The sequence below is a fragment of the Muscardinus avellanarius genome (genome assembly GCF_963383645.1).
Source record: "Muscardinus avellanarius genome assembly, chromosome: 6".
Taxonomy (NCBI): domain Eukaryota; kingdom Metazoa; phylum Chordata; class Mammalia; order Rodentia; family Gliridae; genus Muscardinus; species Muscardinus avellanarius.
In genome coordinates this window covers 78,835,551-78,855,300 of record NC_137791.1, presented here as the reverse complement: position 1 = coordinate 78,855,300, position 19,750 = coordinate 78,835,551, and positions in this window count along the sequence as shown.

Below are 19,750 nucleotides of genomic sequence, written 5' to 3'. Positions count from 1 at the left end.
GTAGACATCTGTTAAACCTGTTTGATCTATAATGCAACTAGACTTTTTTTATGCTTTTGGTTTGGGGGTATCTGGACAAGCTATCTATTCATGAAATTGGTATACTCAAGTTACCTATTATTATTGTATTGGCACATATCTGAGTCCCTTTATTTGTAACAATTTTGTTTTATAATCCAGTAGTGTTTATTCTAATGGCATTCACCACCATATCTTGCTTGCAGGCAAGAAGTTTTTTTCCTTCAAAAAATAAAATCCCATAGCAGCAAAACTAATTTTCAATTAGTTCCACCATTATGGATATCAGTGTGGGGATTCCTCAAAAATTTCGAAATGGATCCACCATATAATCCAGCTATACCACTCCTGGCTATCTTTCCAAAGAGACTGAAATCAGAGAATTACAGTAATCTATGCATCACCATGTTAAGAGCAGCACAATTCATAATAGACAAATTATAGAACCAACCTAGGTATCCATCAACAGACAAATGGGTTACAAATTATGGTATATACATACAATGGATTATACTCATCAATAAAGAAGAACAAAATAATATCATTTGTAGGAAAATGGATAGACCTTGAGAACATTATGCTAAGTAAGATTAGCCAGTTGCAGAAAGTGAAGGATGATTTCTCAAATGTGGACTTCAGATAATGGAGGAGAAGGTTCAGTGGAGCTGAGAGGCGGTCTAGGGGAAGGGGTGGGGGGAGGGAGGATTAATGAAGCAATTACTACAATGGACATTATGTAAATATGTGAGAATACCAAAGCTAATCTCAATACCCTGTATGGGGAGAAGTGGGGAGGTAGCAGGGGGGAAAGCTCACCAAGTGCTGTGTGCACATATGTCACTATCACTGTGATTTATAGTATGATGTGAGCACCAATAAAAGTACTTTATAAATAAAATAAAATAAAATGTTTAAAAAGTTCCAGTTGAGTATGGTGGTTCATGCCTGTAATCCCAGTACTTGGGAGTCTAAGACAGGAGAATCTCAGGCTCAATGCCAGACTCAGCAACTTAGCAAGACCATTTCAAAATAAAAAATAAAAAGGGCTTGGGTAGTAACCTGGAGGTAGAATGACCCTGGGTTCACTTACCAATACCAAAATAAATAAAGTTTCTAAAAGCTGGGCACAGCGGCACACACCTGTAGTCTCAGTACATGGGAAGCTGAGACAGGTATTCACAGGTTCAAGGCCAGCCTCAGCAACTTAGTGAGCTTTTCAGCAACCTAGTAAGACTCTATTTCAAAATAACAACAACAAAAAAGGTCTAGGAGTGTAGCTTAGAGGTAGAACATACCTCAGTTCAATTCCCAAAACCAAATTAAAAAAAAATCAAGTTCCAATTTCTACTTTTATTTTTGTTCCTGTTCTTCATTAACAAAAAGGATCTTGAGAGATTAGACAATACCTGTTTAGTCGGAAATTCTGACCAACAAGAAGTAAATTTTTGAGATTGTGATTTCTCCTTTTAATGTATAGTTGAAGAAATGATGACATTGCGTTTTTAATCTGATACATACCTCTTTTAAAAAAATCTTTCAGAAAGCATTCTGCTTCCTCCCCAAGATGTTCAGGGCACGATTGAAGAACTGTCTCCTCACACCCTGTGCCCCCATCCCTCCGACCTCTCTTTTCTATTTTTATAGCTGTGTTCCCAAGGATTGTCCTGTAATTTGAGGTGAATACCCTCACACTTAACCAGTCTTCAGATAAGCCACATCTTGCATGGCCGCTGTCATCTTAAAGAGCTTGCATGTTTTAATGACTGCGTTATCACCACAAAACCGAGATGTGTGAACAGCAAACCCTCTGTCATACAGAGCTGCACCCTTTTAGTTGAAACACTTGCGGAGTTTTATTAAGCAAGCAATGTTTGTTTAGCAAATCACAGAGTTTTATGATCTATGATACACAGTTCAATATCGTGTAACATTTCTGTGGAATTCCAACCACAAAGCCATCTTCAAAGAAGCAGAGTTTTGTTTGGAAACCATAATTAACTCTTAGTGCAGGGCAACATTTAATAGGGAGCAGGCACGCTTTCTCTACAGGGACCTTTGGTCAAAAAGAAAGCACTGCCTTTTGGGAAAAATTCTACTAATAGGTTTTCGACCAAAGGTTTTTTTTTTTTTTTTTCTTGTTTCTAATGTTTGTTTTTTCATCCCTAGTCTTTCCTCGTTAAAAAACTACAGTATAAGTGAGTGGGGGAGGAGTAATGATGGGGGGGCAGGTGGGACATATTCTAATAATAACAGTGGATGTATTAGAAGGGGTGTGTGAACTCAATGTATATCCAATATACTCCTTCTCCACAGATGTCAGAGGAGGTAGTCAGCTGAATTTAAAATTGCTTAAATGTCACATATGGCCCTGGATGGGAAGAAATGGATGTTTTCATAAATTTTACCATCAAGTAACAAAAGATTCATACATCTATTTTTTCATATTTCCTGTACATAGTGATAACTCTGAGCCTGGCACTGTACTAGAACAGGAGAAGGATGAGACTATGAGAACCAAGGGCTTTCCTACACATTCAGGTCTACCTCTCCTTCCTTCCTTCCTTCCTTCCTTCCTTCCTTCCTTCCTTCCTTCCTTCCTTCATTCTTTTCTTCTTTCCTCCTTCCACAGACAATGCACAAAGGGCTCTGAGGGGATCAGGCCGATGCCCCTACACATCTTCAAACTCCCTGGGCCTCCGTTTCCCTTACATGGGAAACATGGAAAAAAAGATACACAACACCTGGTGGGGAAAACTGACAGTAAACAAAAATGTCCCAAATATGACCCTTAAAACCTAAGCACTCTATAAAGATAGGCTAAAATATTTGCCTTTTACTAGACAGAAATGGGAGAAAGGACTTTCAGGTCAGGGGAGTGTCCTGTATGAAAAGTACTGAGGCAGCAAATTTTGTTCACCATCATAAATGTTTCATTACAGTCCTTGCTCAACACGGAGATGGCACAGGATAAGATAAAGAAACAGGCAGCTCTTAAGGGCTTTGTTTTCGTGCTGAGCTTGGCTATGATCCTTGAGGAGAAGGGATTTAAACAGAGAAGCTGTGATCATCAATACTGAAGGAGAATGATGCCGAAGCCAATGTGATCAATTAAGATTCTGTTAGAACAGTGAAAACAGATGATACTAAACTATAACAGAAAGGACGGAGACCTTTGCTCTATTTAAGAGAAAAATACATAGGCCGTGCTTAAAATAAGTGCTCTATCACTCTTATTTTGAAATATATGCATGGACTACCAACATCGAACTGACTGTCAAAGTTCCCCCGACCCGAGTCGCTTTCAGTGTTCAGTGCCACCTACTTGGGAGAAGCTGAGAAATGTAAAAGGTCTTTGATGTGTTAGTTGTATCACTAGTTCAGCTGGCAAAGGATGGTTTCTAAAATTCCACTTTTAATAAAAGGCTCAGATACAACAAACACCCTATGTTTTTCCTAGAAAAGGGGTCCAGCCTGCATTCAGTATATCCAACCTCTACGGTAGAGAGGTCGGGATCTGAGGTCAGAAAGGTTTGGTAACTTGGGCGGGTCATACAGTAGTATGTGGCAGAACTAGATTTTAGAGGCAAGTATGTGTGACTCCCAGTGTTAATCTTTTCTACTGTGAGATACTGCTCGTGTGTAGTGAAAGACTAGGACACTCAGCACTAGTTCAACCTCAGAAACAGTAGGGTTTATTTATTTATTTATTTATTTATTCATTCATTTACTTATTGTACTGAAGATTAAACACAAAAGTATTCTACTTCCAAGCTATATTTTCAGCCCAATTTTATTTTTATTTGGAAACAAGATCTCACTAAGTTGATGAGAGTCTCACTACTTGCTCAGGCTGTGCTGGAACCTCTGATTCTCCTGTTTCAATCTCCCCAATACTGGAATTACAGGTGTGCACCAGCATGCCCAGCCTGGTTTTTTTTTTTTTTTTTTTTTTTGTTGTTGTTGCATGTTTGTTTGTGGATTTTTTTTGTGTGTGTGTGGTACTGGGGTTTCTGAAAGCCCTTCTACCTCTGGGCTACACTCCCAGACCTATTTTTTATGTTTTTATTTGGAAACAGGGTCTCTTAAGCCAGCAAGGCTGGCTTCGAACCTGCACAATCCTCCTGTTTCTGCCTCCCAAGCGCAGGGATTACAAGCGTGCACCACCACGCCCGGCTGTTTGTGGATTTTTTTGTTTCTTAAAGCAAAGATGTCAGGTCCCAGTTCAGATTTCCAAACTAAGACATTTCTGAGAAAGAAGAAGGTATCTATGCTATTCAAAACATCCTTGAGCCAGGCATGGTGGCACACACTTGTAATCCCATACTTGGGAGGCTGAGACAGGAGGACTGTGCAGGTTCAAAGGCAGCCCCAGCTACTTAGGCTCTCAGCAACTTAGTGAGACCCTCTTTTCAAATAAAATATAAAATAGGTCTAGGAGTGTAGCCTGGAGGTAGAAGTCCCCTGGGTTTCATCCCCTGTAACACACACACACACACACACACACACACACACACACACACAAAATCCTTGAGAAATTCTGATGTGTAGGTTGAGTTGAGAAGTTACTTTGTGGATACTGGAACAAAGTGTGGTCTACCTTGAAAAAACTAAATGAAATGAAGGCATTCACATCCTTGCTCATTTGTTTGGAGAGTTATGAACTATACTGCTGTCAAAGCCACCCTTATAAGAAGACCGGACAGCATTAGAAATAATGATCTATCCTAAGCAGGGGGCAGGGGGAAGAATTAGGTCTCACACCTCATCCCAAATTAGCTGATAATTAATTATGGTTTACAGTACTTCAATATTTTCCAACTCAGATCTCATCAACAGATGAGAAAGTCAAGGCTTCAAAGAGAAGTACAGTCACATATGCTCCCTTGTTGGTGGTGGGGTTGATCAAGAAAATAAAAACAAAACATAAAACAAAGAGAAGAACAGAAAATAAACACATACTTTCTTGGTATTTTTCAGCAGATACTCTAGTAGGTATGTTGTCATCCATTGATAATTTTTTATGTCAATAAATAAAAAGCTCTAAATGTATAGTCAAGATCATTCCCTCATGTCCATGCAGGTTCAGGTAGCTAGCTCTTGCTCATCCTCTATAAATCAACTCTGAGGAGGGCTTTCTGACTTCTATGAGGGTTAGAAGCCTCTGCTGGCTCACTCACGGCACCGCGTGTCCTTCTATGAGGGTTAGAAGCCTCTGCTAGGCTCACTCACGGCACCCTGTGTCCTAGTGCACAGCCCTCACCACATTGGCACACAGCCCTACACACCATGACAAGCTGCTGGGCAGGTCTGCCTCTGTCGAAACTGTCAGCTTCATGAAGACTAAGACCTTCTCTTTCCACATTATATTCTCGGACTCTCACATAAAGTGGAGCCCAGAAAAAAAGAGTTCAGTAAACATTACTGGGATGAATAAATAATTTGAAGAAAGAAAAGAAAGGACAGAGGGAAGTAGAAAAAAGGCAAAAGGGAAGGAAGGAACTAGAGATGAGCAGCAGCAACTTCCTAACTCCAGGGGCTCAAGGTTCAAAACGTATGGTATGATGAAAACTAGCTATTCTAGGCTGAAAATAAAGAGGAAATGGGTAAATATATTGCCCCAGGTTCCTAGTATTACAATAAAGTTGACATTTTCTACACATTTTTATTATTGCAAATAAATTACTTTTTATTCCAGTGAAATAATTTACTTACAGGTGTAGGTAGATAAGAAAGGGTAATCATGCCCCCCAGAGGCTGAAGGCAGCAGCTTGGAAATGGGCCAGCCTTTAACTTCCAGCTGTAGGGTGAGGGGTCTGTTTGGAAGCTCCTGAGGAGTAATGTAAAGGCCAGGCTCAGGCAGGGAATGGCCATGCGGAGATGGAGGGCAGGGGGCAGGGTGTCAAGCAGCACAGAGGCCACATCCCTCATTATCTTCTGGGTGCCGAATGCAGTTTAATATAACTCAAATACTCTTGATTTGCAACTGAGCAGCAGAACAAAAGATATTACAGACAAATAAAATCCTCTTAAAATATTCTACATGGGTCACATAATATATGCAAGGTATTTAGTTTTATGATTGGAAATTTGGCATATCTATTGGATCATCTTCAGGGTCCATGACCACAGCAGTATTCACTCTTTATAGACGAAAATTGGGTTTCCTATGACTGGATCTTCATTAGCTACCAGAGTATCCAGCAGAGAGTTGGTGATAAAACAAATGCTTACCGAATGAACGCATGTGCATGCCTATATATATCATTAAGAAGAAATTAAGTAATATAGATAAGTGCACCTGCTCACCTGACAGGTAAGATACTTTGGCTGACTAATGCATACCCATGCCATCTCCCTGAAGACACTGTATGCTGAGCCCTCTGTTCTTGGCCTCACTGTTTATTATGCTTTCTTATTAGGAAGTTAAAACACCAAAAGAATTAAGAATAATTAGCCTTAGAAATAAGAGTAAGCCCACGCACAATTTAACGCTTACTAACAGCCTGTGATAAAGACAGGAATCATCAAAAAGTAACCCATTAGGTTGAGAGTATAATTGTCCACAGAAATTCTATCTCCTCATTTGCCAGGCCTTAGTCAGCCAAGGGACTTTGGTAGAGACATTCATGTTTAGAGGCCATTCCAATGTCTCACGGCCTCAGATCTCCTAGGAGCCTTTGCTCCCTACAGCTCGGCCCAGGACCTTGGCAGTTACTTCACTGAGGAAGTACAGGCTGTGGGAAATTTTGCCTCCCACTTGTGCCCAGTGAAGGCCCAGGAATGACTCTCTTCTTTCCCTCTTCCCTTTCAATCCCGAGGAAGATGATCTCTGCCATCCCTGAGTTACACCCTGCCAATCGCTCCCCAGCTGTCTCTACCTAAGATCAAGTGCTCTCACACCCACTTGCAGCTCTTCTTCTGGACCACTGGCTCATCCCATCCTTTCAATCTCCTTATTCACCCCTCTCCCTTACTTAGTTCTCTTTCCCAAATATTCCAGAAGAGAAGATCATGCCATGGCTCATCCAACCTTTCCAAGTCACCCCTCAATTCAGTGCCCTCTGCTTTTGTAACCACCATTCTGCCAAAACTGCAATGGTTAATACTGCTGAGGACTTGCAAATCAAAGGACCAGTGAACTGGCTTTTCCATTTTTCTTTTTGTGTCTTTGAAGTTGCTTTCTGTTCTTGTTTGTTCACTGGTTGGTTGGTTCGTTGGTTGGTACTGGCAATTGAACCCAGGGAACATTCATCCACTGAGCTAAACCCCCAGCCCATTTTTTTTTAAGTTTTGAAGCAGGGTTTTACCAAGTTCCTGAGGGTTTCTCACTAAGTTGCTGAGGGTGGTCTCTAACCTGTGATCCTCCTATCTCAGCCTCCCAAGTACTGTGATTACAGGTGTACACCACCACACTCAGCTCTGCATTTCTGTCTGGACATAATCCTCCACATCTGCACTGCTCCCTACTCTTTCCTCCAGTACTACAATATTCAGAAAAGGTACATCACAGTCTCTCTCTCCCACTCTGCTCTGAGTTCCCAGACAGGAACTGCTCCATATATAGTGAAAAAGTTTTGTTTATGCATTTTTCAAGTTATAATCTCAGTAATTCTTTTATATTTCTGCCTTCATGTTCAAGTTATAAGCTTCTTGCAAGAAGAGAAAATGTCTGAATCACAGGTTCTTGCATGGTACTTGACACATGAAGATGGCCCACAAAACATTAATAAAGGAAGAAAGGGAAAAAAGAAGGAAAATCTGACAGGTACATTATCTCCAGAAAAGGCATACAAATCCATTAGTTTGTAGTACTTGCATATATAATGCAAAAAGGAAGTACTATCCTATATCAGGGATGTTTTTTAAATAACTTTGAATTTCAGGACATATCTTCAAGATTATTTTTAAAGTGAAGAAAAAAAAAGATAGAAAGTTAAGTTTATTTGTCTAAAGCCATTCAACCAAATGGTAAAAAAGTATATAAATCTAGACAATACAACTTCAAATCCAATGTTCTATGTAGTATATAGAAAAAAATCCTCAAAAAATAATTTTTAGTTAACTAATTAATAAATACAAAAATACTGATTAAGTGCTTACTAAGAGTTATGAATGTTCCAGGTGCTCAAGGAACAAAAATAATCATGGTTCTCATTCTCTTGGGGGTAGACAGACAACAAATCAATACAAATAATACAATTTTAGATGATAACTGCTATGGTAGTATAAAAAGACAGCCAGTGGCTAAGAAATAGTGTATTTCTTTCTAGAAGGATTAGTGCTGTAGTTTGAACGCTTTGTCCTCCAAAGGCCCAAGTGTTACAGGCCAAGTTCTCCAGCCAAGCTATTATTGTGAGGTAGGGCTTAGGGGGAGTAAGTTAGGTCATTGGGGGTATACACTTGAAAGGAATACTAGGATCACAGCCCTCCCCCTGTTTCTCTCTATCTCTCTCATTTTCTCTCTTCTTCATTGTGAGGTAAAATGATCTTCTTTTCCATTTATTCCTACCATGATGTACTGTGCCATTATGGTCTCAAAACAACAGGGCCAATGGGTCATAAACTAAAACCTCCAAAACTGTGAGTCAAAGTAAGCTTTTCCTGCTTATAAGTTGATTATCCAAGATGTTTTGTCATAGTGATGGAAAGCTAACTAGCAAGTCTTCTCTGAGGAAGTGAGATTAAACAGAAGATCGAATTATAATATTTGCTTTTTTATACTTTTATATGCTTTTTATACTTTTATTGGTGCACTGTATTTCTATATCATAGCGAGGCTCAAAGTCATACAAAAAAAAACATGAACACAGGTTGTGGTATGTTGCCCTGAATTCTGTTCTGAATAACTTGAGGAGCCCACCATATAAAGATGTAGGATAAGGCAAGAGCAAAGGCCCTGAGATGTGACTGATCTTGATGTGATCACAGGAGAGTCAGGAAGGACAGACCTAGAATATGATGTCAGTGGCTCTGGCAACCATCAGATAGAAGATCTCAGAGAACACGCTAAAGATTTGGATGTTCCATTGATAGTTCAAGTTTGGACTTAGGAATTACCACTTTAAGATCATTCCAGCTGCTAGGAAAATTGATCGTCAAGGAGCAAGAGAGGGAGCTCAAAGACCAGCTAGGAGGCTATTTCAGGAATCCAAGTGAGAGATCAGGGATGGGCCAGGAGGCAGAGCTGGGTGGGCAGAAAATTGTCAGGTGCCAAATGCATTTTGAAGGTAGAGATGGTTCACTACTTCCATTGGTGAATGGAAGGTAGAGGAAAGGGGGACCAATAAGAATTTCTAAGGGTGTATCCAGAGAAGACAAATGATGTCATTTTCCAAGAGGAGGAAAACTAAAAGAGAAACTGTTTTGGCAGGCAAAGAAGGAAATCAGGAATTCTGTTTGGGAATGTACAGGTACAGATTCATTTTGGACTTTCAATCTCTAGGTCACTGTACCTCATCTGTTGCCGTGGGGAGCAGTTCAATTTGGTGGGTGCAATTTTACTTTATTTTATTATCCCACTGATCATATAGATCAAAAGCTAAGAAGGCAAAAAGTTTGCTTTTTCTTAGTGCTCTCTGAAGTATCAAATCAATGTGTAAGAGATGGCTTAGAGACAGCCTATCCCTCAGGTTATGTAAATGTAAACCCACAGTGCAAAACACATTTTTTTTTTTTTGGTACTTGGGATTAAACTTAAAAGAATTCTACCTCTGGCTACATGCCCAGACATTTTTTATTTTTTAAAATAATTTTTCACTAAATTTCTGAGGCTGGTCTCAAACCTGTTATCCTTCTATTTCCAAGTACTGGGATTACAGGTGTGTGTCATGGTCCAGCTACAGAATACATCTTAACATTTGTTTCTGCTATTCCTTATAGTGTCTTCACAAGGGTAATTTCCCCTTTTCATACATAAAGACAGGCAAGTTCATGAATTTTCTAGTTACTCTTAGATAATATTTCAAAGCGATTTTAGTATAGAACAGTCTTGATTTGGAAAATAAAGTTTCCAAATTCATGCAACATCGATAATATTGTAATAATATTTCGGAGCAATTTTAGTATAGAACAGTCTTGATTTGGAAAATAAAGTGTCCCAATTCTTGCAAGTCAAAAATATGAATGCAGCTTTAAATTCCTTCCCATTTTCCCGAGGCTTGTTTTGGGCCGCTCTTTTGCTCAGCATCAAGAACCAAAGAGGGAAAGAATAAAAATAGATGGAGAGTTCCCCTTTGGCTGGAGGCCTTGGACACTAGGTCTGGCTGGAAGCTGAGCTCGTTCTCATGGGAGAGTGTGCAAGTACTTTTTCAAGTTTCCTGTGCACAATCCCTCTGACCAGGTAAGTGTTTCTCTAGGTAGCTGGGTGGTTGCAGATCCTCCCCCAAGCTCTTGGGTACCCAGCAGCCTACTGCTTTATTTCTCTGGATTTGGTGGGAGTCAAAATTTTTTAATAATTATAAAACCATTATACTCTAGGCTAGCCACAATTCTACTAAAACATTGTGTTTTGTTCTTTTTTGGACTGTTTATTTATTTTTAAAACTATTTATTTGTTTATTTATATACTTTTTTTTCACTTTCTAGGCTTAACACTAGTTCCATATCATTTAACTGAGGAACCCATCTCACAGTCCTCCCAATCCATTTTTAGACTAAGGTTTGGGTAATAGAATCTCTATTACCCTTTTTCTATGAGAAGGAAGGAGACTCAAAGTGGGAATGATTTCGGGGAACTTGGGATGCATACGTTGACATGAAAGGAGCCTTTTCACTGAGAGTGAGGGCCAGGTCTCCTGTCTGATTCTTTGGAGACTGGGTCCCATCAGAACTATTTTCCTTTTGTATTCATTTCACGATCTGCTTCTCCTTCTTTGATTTGCTCAGTAATTATCAGTCTTTATCAACTGATTTTCAGTCTTTAAGAAACAGCTGACCCATTAACCACAAACATATCCCTCAGAGCAAGCATTTAATTAAAAAGGCAGTTTATAACATCATTCGTACTAATCTCATCATCCCACTTATCCCAGGATTCCATTCTGCCATAAAATAGCTGGAATAATCGCGCCCTCTTGTGGTAATATGTAAGTCTTGCAGAGGAGGGGACCGTGGCCCAGGTCCTGTTTTTGGATCATATCCTTTTCATATTTAATCCTGGGCGGTGTTTGAGTCTCACTTATTCATCATGGACTCACACTTGCATTATAAACACATTTTTGTGACACTATTTAAATCTATATTTCAAGTAGTTTCTGCCATATAAAACAAACATTTTGGTCTGAAACTAATGAAAGTGTCCGATCTCAGTTACAAAACCATCAGATACATTTACAACTTATCTCTTTCTTCTGGCATCTGAACACATCAAAAAGTAAGTCATCTTTTATTGTGTTAGTGACTTTACATATTCTTAGATAAGCTGCTCTTTTTGAGGTCCTCATAAATAAATACTCAGCTGTAAGAAATGGTACAAAAATCCCATGTACTCTCCTTGAAAAGCTATAGTACGATATTAAAACCAAGATATTAAACTTGTTACAGTAAAGATTAAAAATATTCACTAACTAAGAACCTTCCCCAAACACTCTCACCTGTTCCTTAAATCCTGGCAACCACTAATCCTTTCTACAATTCTAGAATTTGGACATTCTAATAATGTTATTATAAAGTAGGATCGTGCAGCAGTGTAACCTTTTGCAGTTGGCTCATTTCAGTCAGCATAATTCTCAGGAGAATCCCTCGGGTTGTTGTATTTACCAGTTTTTTCCTTTTTTAATGGCCGAGTGGTTCCATGGTACCAGGACTTGTTTAACAACTTACCCAGAGAAAGATATCTGAGTCGTTTCTAGTTTAGGACTATTAAAACAAAGCTCTTATAAACATCTGTGTGCAAGTTTATGTAATATAAATTTAATAATATGTAAATGTAAACACGGGCTTTTATTTCTCTAGTACAAGTGTCCAACAGAGCAATTGCTCGTTTGCATAATATATTAGCTTTTCTTTTTCCTGGTACTGAGGATGGAACCCAAGAGCATTTTACCTCTAAGCTACACTCCAGCCCTACTTTTTTAGTCTTTTATTTTTTGAAACAGGGTCTCACTTGAGTTGTGAAGGGCCTTTTTAAGTAGCTGAGGCTGTTCGTGAACCACGATCCTCTGATTTCTGCCTCCTAAATGCTGGGATTACAACTGTACGTAATCTCAGTACTTGGGAGGTTAAGACAGGAGGATTGTGCAGTTTCAAAGCCAGCCTCATCTACTTACTTAGTGAGGCTCTCAGCAACTTAGTGAGACTGTTTCCAAATAAAATATAAAATAGGTCTGAGAGTGTAGCCGAGGAGTAGAAACTGCTGATGTTATTTTACGTTCCCACCAGCAACATGTGATTGATCCAGACTACACAGCGTTTCTGGCATCAGTGCTGTCCCCACTTAGTATTTCAATTCTTCTGATAGGTAGTCAGCATGTTCATACCATGGCTTTAGTTTGTAGTTCACTAGTAGCTAATGGTATTGAATGTCTTCACTATAATTATTTACTATCTTATGTACGTATTTTTTAGTGCAGTGTCTCTTCATGTCTTGTTTATTGTCTTCTGAATTATCCGTTGTTTTTCTTTAACTGTTTTTTTATTTTTTAAATATTTTAATTAACTTGAGTTTTGAAAATTGCTTAAATATTTTAGACTAGTCCATTCTCAGATACATGGTTTGCAAATCTTTCATCTGAGTCTGTAGCCTCTCTTAAATATTTTTAACAAGGTTTTAATTTTTGTTTTTAAGGTTCTTTTGGGGGGAGGGATCTGGGGATGGAACCCAGGGGCATTTGACCTCCGAGTTACACGCTCTGCCCTATTTTTTATTCTTTATTTTTGAAACAGGGTCTCACTAAGTAGCTGAGGCTGTCTGAGAACCGTGATCCTCCAGTCTCAGCCTCCTGAATGCTGGGCTCACAAGCGTGCGCCACCACGCCCGGCACAAGGTCTTAAATTTTGATGAGGTCCAATTTATCAGATTTTCTTTGGATAGATTCTGATTTTGGTATTGAGTTTTAGAATTATTTGCCTATTCATAAAATTTTGCTCCAAATATTTTTCTCTCCCTTTTCCCCTTCCTTCCTTCCTTCTTTTCTCTCTTGTTCTTTTTGCCTAGCCATAAATATTTTCTCCAACAATTTTATCCCAAAAGTTTTATGGTTTTACATTTTACATTTAAGCTTATGATCTACTTTCAGGTGTGTACGCGAAAGCCTTCGTTGAGGTTTGGTTTTGTTGTGTTGTGAGTCGAATTGCTCCAGTATCATTTGTTGAAAAGGCTACCCTTCCTCCATCAGATTGCTTTGTTGCAAAACAGTTGAGCAAAGGATACAATCAACAGAATGAAAAGGTGATCCCTAAAATGGAAAAAATATTTGAAAATCATTTATCTGATAAGGGGTTAATATCTAGACTATATAAAGAACTCCCACAACTCAACAACCAAACCCAATTACAAATGGGCAAGGAACTTGTATAGGCATTTCTCCATAAAGGGTATACAACAGGTCCAAATGCACATGAAAAGATATTCAATATTAGTAATTGTTAGGGAAATGCAAAACAATCCCAATGAGAGAACACTTCAAACAATGATTATTATATTTTAAAAAGGAGAAAGAATATGCAAAAATTGGAACCCTGTGCACTGTTAGTTGTAGCATAAAATGGCACTGGTGCTATGTAAATTAATGCAGCAACTTCTCAAAAATATTAGAAATAGAATTGCCTCATGGTCTGGCTATCCCATTTCTAGGTGTTTACTCAAAGGAATTGAAAACAGGAACTCAAATAGATGTTCGTACACCCATATTCATACTAATATATTCACAATAGTCAAAAAACTGAAATGACCCAAATGTCCATCAGCATATGAATGTATGAACATGTGGTATATACATAATATAGAACGTATTCAGTTCTGAGAAGGAATAGAATTCTGATATAAACTACAAAATGGATGAGTGTAAAGGACATTATGTTAAGTGAGGTAGATCAGTCATAAAAGGACTAATACAACACGATTTCATTTTAAAGTACCTGGAATAACCAAACTTACAGAAAGTAGAGAGATGGTAGCCGGGGACCAGGGACAAGGGAATGTGGGAGTTATTGTTTAATGGGTACAGAGTTTCAGTTTTGCGAGATAGTGTTCTGTGGGTAGATGATGGTGATAGCTGTATAGTAATGGAAATGTACTTAGTGTCACTAACTATATACTTAAGATAGTTAAAATAATAAAGCATATGTCATATGTATATTATAGCAATAATGAAAGAAGAAGAAATCAGTCAGGCACATTTATGTGGGATTTTTCAGTTTTTCATTTTGCTCTATTAATCTTTGTATCTCTCCACCCACCATTACTACTAAGATAGACACAAGCTATATAATAATACATATTTAAATCAAGTAGAATGATTTCCCTTTTTATTCCTATTCTTCAAAATCATTTTAGTTGCTTTGCCTTTCCATACACATTTTAGAATAGTTATGTCTTTATCTACAAAAAAAACTTGCTGAGATTTTCGTAGAAGTTGCATTTAACCTGTACATGGATTTTGTGAAAAATCCATCTTCATTCCCTTGACTGTTCCAATTCATAAGTATGTTGTTATGTGTCTCCAATTCCTTTAGCAGTATTTTATAGTTAAGTATAAAATAAGTTCTTTACATTACTATATTAGATTTGCACATATTTCTTTAATTTTGGAGTGATTAAATGGTAGTATATTTGCTATTTTCTATCCATAATGATAGAATTAATAGAAAGAAGAAGCAAGAATATAAAAACTTCAACATTATCAAACAGGAGGATCTAAGGTACACTAATAGGTGTTCCCCCAGCAGCTGCAGAATGCACATTTTTTTCCATTAGCTCTGGAACACTTACCAGGACAGAGCCTCTCCTTCTCTCATCATTCACTCTCTGTTCAGACACCTTTCTTTAGCCATTCTTTGCAGGTAGATGGACTGGCAAGACATTCTCTTTGTTTGGCTTCACCCCCAAATGTCTTAATGCTTCTTCATTTCTGAATGATACTTCCCATGGGTGTAGGATTCTGGGTTCACTTTCAGTACTCAGATTTTCTGTGCCTCTTCCTACTGGTCTCCCTGGTTTTCAATGAACAACCTGCTTGTTATTTGAATTGTTTCCCCTGTAAGTATTCTGCCATTTCTCTCACTCTTAGGATTGTTAGTCTTTACCATGCAGAGCTTTGGCTGTGACGCTGCTTGGTGCAAGCGTCTCTGGGTTGATTGTGTCCAGGGTTCACTTGGCATCTTGTGTCACTGTTCCTAGGGACTGGTGAGACTTCCAAGACCACACAGGCCTCCTCTGATACCTCCTGGCTGAGAGGGCAGGGTTTCCTGTTAGATTTGCCTTGTACAACCAACACTGACACCACAGATGGGATGGTGGCCTCACCACTGGGCAATGGTAAGGAGCCTGACTCTCCACTGGACCTCCTCTGGCAGCACCTCCTCAGGGAGCAGACAGAGCACCTCAGCAGGTGTGGAAGGAAGGACCAGCTCCCCACATGGGTCTTGATGACACTACAGAGGAGACCTTTAAACACCTACTGGGAATAAAAGTCCTGGTGCCAGCCAAGTACATTGGTATTGTAATTCAAGTACTTGGGAGGCTAAGACCAGAGGACCTCAGGTTCAAGGTCACTCTCAGCAGCTTAGAGAGATCCTGTTACAAAAATAAAAAACAAAAAGAAAACAGGGCTGGGTGTATAGCTCAAATGTAGAACACCCTTGAGTTCAATTTCCAGCACCATAAAACAAATAAACAAAAAATAAAGATAAAATGAAAAGGGCTGGGGTGCAGCTTAAAGGTAAATTGTCCCTGGGTTCAATCCCCAGCATCCTGGGTACCCTCTGCCACCTTCTCTTCCATCTCTGAGACGATGGAATGGGCTAATGCCAAGCCTGGTGAGGACAGGAGTCTGGGCTCTCCACTCAGCTAGGTGGGTGTTCCTGTGGTGTTGTGCAGAAGTAGAGTGGCTGTTATCTAAGTGTCCTTCTCTGATCCTTTAGTTGATCCTTTAGAGAACAGGCCTTTGTTGGAGTTTGGGTTTTGGTTTGGTTTCATTTTGTCCACACCCGTTGGTGCTTTTGGGTCACCAGTTCTTCTGCTCTGATTCTGGGATACACTGAGGCAAAAGCAAACCCAGGGAATCGACGTCCTTGTCATTGCCTGTCTCAAATCCCTATCCTGTATGTTGCCTTCTCTATAGCTTTTGGGGCGTGGTGAACTCACTGTCACTGCTGGCAATATGGCGCTGCAGTCATACCCTCGGCCATGAGGCAGGCATATTTCTTTTCAGGTTTTGAGCTCTGTTGTGAGTCCCAGGAAGGCATGAGGAGCTTGGCCACTGGGAGGTTTAGACATTCTTTGCTCTGAAAGAACTGCTGAATTACACCCGAATGATCCACAGCTGCTCACTTCAGCTCCTTGTTTACCTTTCCTCTCTGGAGCCTGGTGCTGTGAGGGAAGATGGTGCTGGCACGGCTCCACCACCACATTGCAGGCTTGATTTCTTTTCAGGTCTCTGATTGTTCTTCCGGTCATTTTTTCTCTGTCCCTTGTGTTTGCATTTTTTATTTCTCTGTTGCTAGTGTTTTCTGGCTATGAAAAGCACTGATTTTGTGGCAATAGAGATCAAGTTTTAGCAGGACTCATAAATGCTGCTTTTCTCAGTCGCCATCTTTCTGGAAGTCCAATATTTTGTTTTTGACAGGGTCTTGCTAAGTTATCCAGGCTGGCTTTGGACTTGTGATCCTCCTGCCTCAGCCTCCTGAGTAGCTGTAATTATAGTAGTGCACCAGTGAGCCTTGCTTCTGTTTAAATGTCTAGATTCTATCTTGACACAGCTTTTGACTGGGCAGGGTAATAGATAAGAGGGCAGACTCAAGAGTTGAGCTATCTATACCTGAATATTTCTGTGTGGCCTTGGAAATATCTCGTAACCTCTTTAGCCTCCATTTTTTAAAGTAGAGAAAATATTAATTACTATCTCTGAAAGCTATTGAGATAATTAAGTGCTACATCTCAGTCATGATTCCGTTCTTCTCTCCAAAAGCTACCACTATCCTGAATTTTATAGTATGCCCTTCCTTACTTTAAAAATAATTATAACATTAAATATGCATATGTAAGCACTCTGGTTCAACTTTATCCATTTCAAATTATTTTCCTTTAAGCCTCCTTTTTATTGTTATTTATTTATTGTACTTTTATTGGTGCATTATAGTCTCACATCATAATGTAAATCATTGATAGTGACATTCAATCACACAGCACTTGGTGGGCTTTCCCCTGGGTCCCTGCTCACTCTCCCACCTCACTTTTCCATATATAATATTGAGACTGACATTGGTATTTTCACTTATGTACACAATATTGATGGAGTTCATTGATTCTTCCTCTTCCTCTTCCCCTTCCCTTAGACTGCCTCCTGGGCTCCACTGAAGTTTCTCCTCCATTTTCTGGAATATTTCAGATATCCCAATTACTCCCTAGCTTCTACATGAGAGAGAAAACATATGACCCTTCACTTTCTGTGACTGTCTAATCTCATTTAACATAATGTTCTACAGGTCCTTCCATTTTCCTGCAAATTACATTATTCTGTTCTTCTTGATTGCTGAGTAGAATTCCATTGTGTGTATAGCCCATAATTTTGTAATTCATTTGTCTTTTGATGGACACCTAGATTGTTTTCCTAATTTGGCTATTGTAAATTGCCCTATTATAAACATGGATATGCATATATTACTATGATTTTCTTACTTCAATTCCTGTGGAAACTACCCAGGAGTGGCACAACTGGATTATATGATGGATCCATTCCCAATTTTTGAGGAATCTCTATACTGATCTCCATAGCAGTGGCACTAATCACAATTCCACTAACAATATAGAAGAGTTCCCATTTCCCCAGATCCTTGCCAGTGCTTATGCTGTTTCACTTCTTGATGACTGCATTCTAATTGGGGTTATACGGAATCTCAGTATAGTTTTGACTTGCATCTCCCTGATTGCTAATGATGTTGAACATTTTTTTCATGTATTTATTAACCATTTGTAATTTTCTTTTTTGAAGTGTCTATTTAGTTCATTTGTCCATTTCTTGATTTAGTTATTTGCTTTTTGAATGGTGTGTCTTTTAAGTACTTTTATGTTTATTTATTTATTTATTTTTATTTAATATATTTTTATTGGTGCATTGTAGTCAAACATATCAATGGACTACAAGACTTGTGAGGATATACAAGTACACATAATCAATTAGCCCCTATCCAATCCCTTCCCATTCCGACCCCCTCCCTCGATCCAATGCTTGATTTACTGATTAACTGATATATTTGTTTAAGTACATCATGTGTTTTAAAGAGATTCCATCTTCCCCCATCTCTTCCCCTCTGATAGGTCACCTTAATTGCTCCTCCATAGGGGCCTTTCTTCAACTAGATTTCCTCCTATTACCCATTTATTCCTGTTTTTGCATATTAGGGAAAGCATCTGATTTTTTATTTTCTGTGATATTTCTCTGTGGATGCCACATTGCAGGCTCCGATCCCACTCTCGAAGGCCCTGTCACCAGCCTGGCCACCCAGCAGACTCTGATCCCAGCCTCGCTGGCTCCAGCACTGGCCTTGCCTCATGGCAGGCTCCGATCCCAGCCTCGGAGGCCCCAGAACCAGCCTTGCCTTAAGGCAGGCTCCTATCCTGGCCTCACTGGCTCCAGCAACAGTCTCACTGCATGGGAGGCTCCAATCCCAGCCTTGCTAACCCCAGCACTGGCGTCAGCACGTGGCAGGCTCCAATCCCGGCCTCAGAGGCCCCAGCACCGGCCTTGCCTCATGGCAGGCTCTGATACCAACCTCGCTGGTCCCGGCACTGGCCTTACCCTTCGGCAGGCTCTGATCCTGGCCTCAGAGGCCCAAGCACCGGCCTTGCCTCATAGCAGGCTCCAATCCCAGCCTCAGAGGCCCCAGTACCACCTTGCCTCATGGAAGACTCCGATCCCGGCCTCGCTGGCCCCAGCACCCACCCTTACCCATTGGCAGGCTCCAGTCCCAGCCTCAGAGGCCCAGCACCAGCCTTGCCTCACGGCAGGCTCCTATCTGGCTTTGCTGGCTCCAGCACTGGCTTCACTCCTCGGCAGATTCCAATCCTGGCCTCGAAGGCCTCAGTACCCACCTTGCCTCATGGCAGGCACCGAACTTGGCCTCAGAGGCCCCAGCACCAACCTTGCCTTAAGGCAGGCTCTAATCCTGGCCTCAGAGGCCTCAGCACTGGCCTTGCCTCATGGACGTTTCCTATACCGGCTTCCCTGGCCCTGGCACCGGCCTTACCTTAAGGCAGGCTCCTATCCTGGCCTCGCTGGCCCCAATACCAGCCTCACCACATGGCAGGATCCGATACCAGTCTCTCTGGCTCCAGCATGGGCCTTGCTGCATGGCAGGCTCTGATCCAGGCCTCTGAGGCACCAGAACCAGCCTTGCCTCATGGGAGGCTCTTATCCCAGCCTTACTGGCCCCAGCACCAGCCTCACTGCTTGGCAGGCTCCAATCCCAGCCTCAAAAGCCCTGACACTGGACTCACCTCATGGCAGGCTCCGATCCCAGCCTCGCTGGCCCCAGAACCGGCCTTGCCACCTGGCAGGCTCCTATCCTGGCCTCA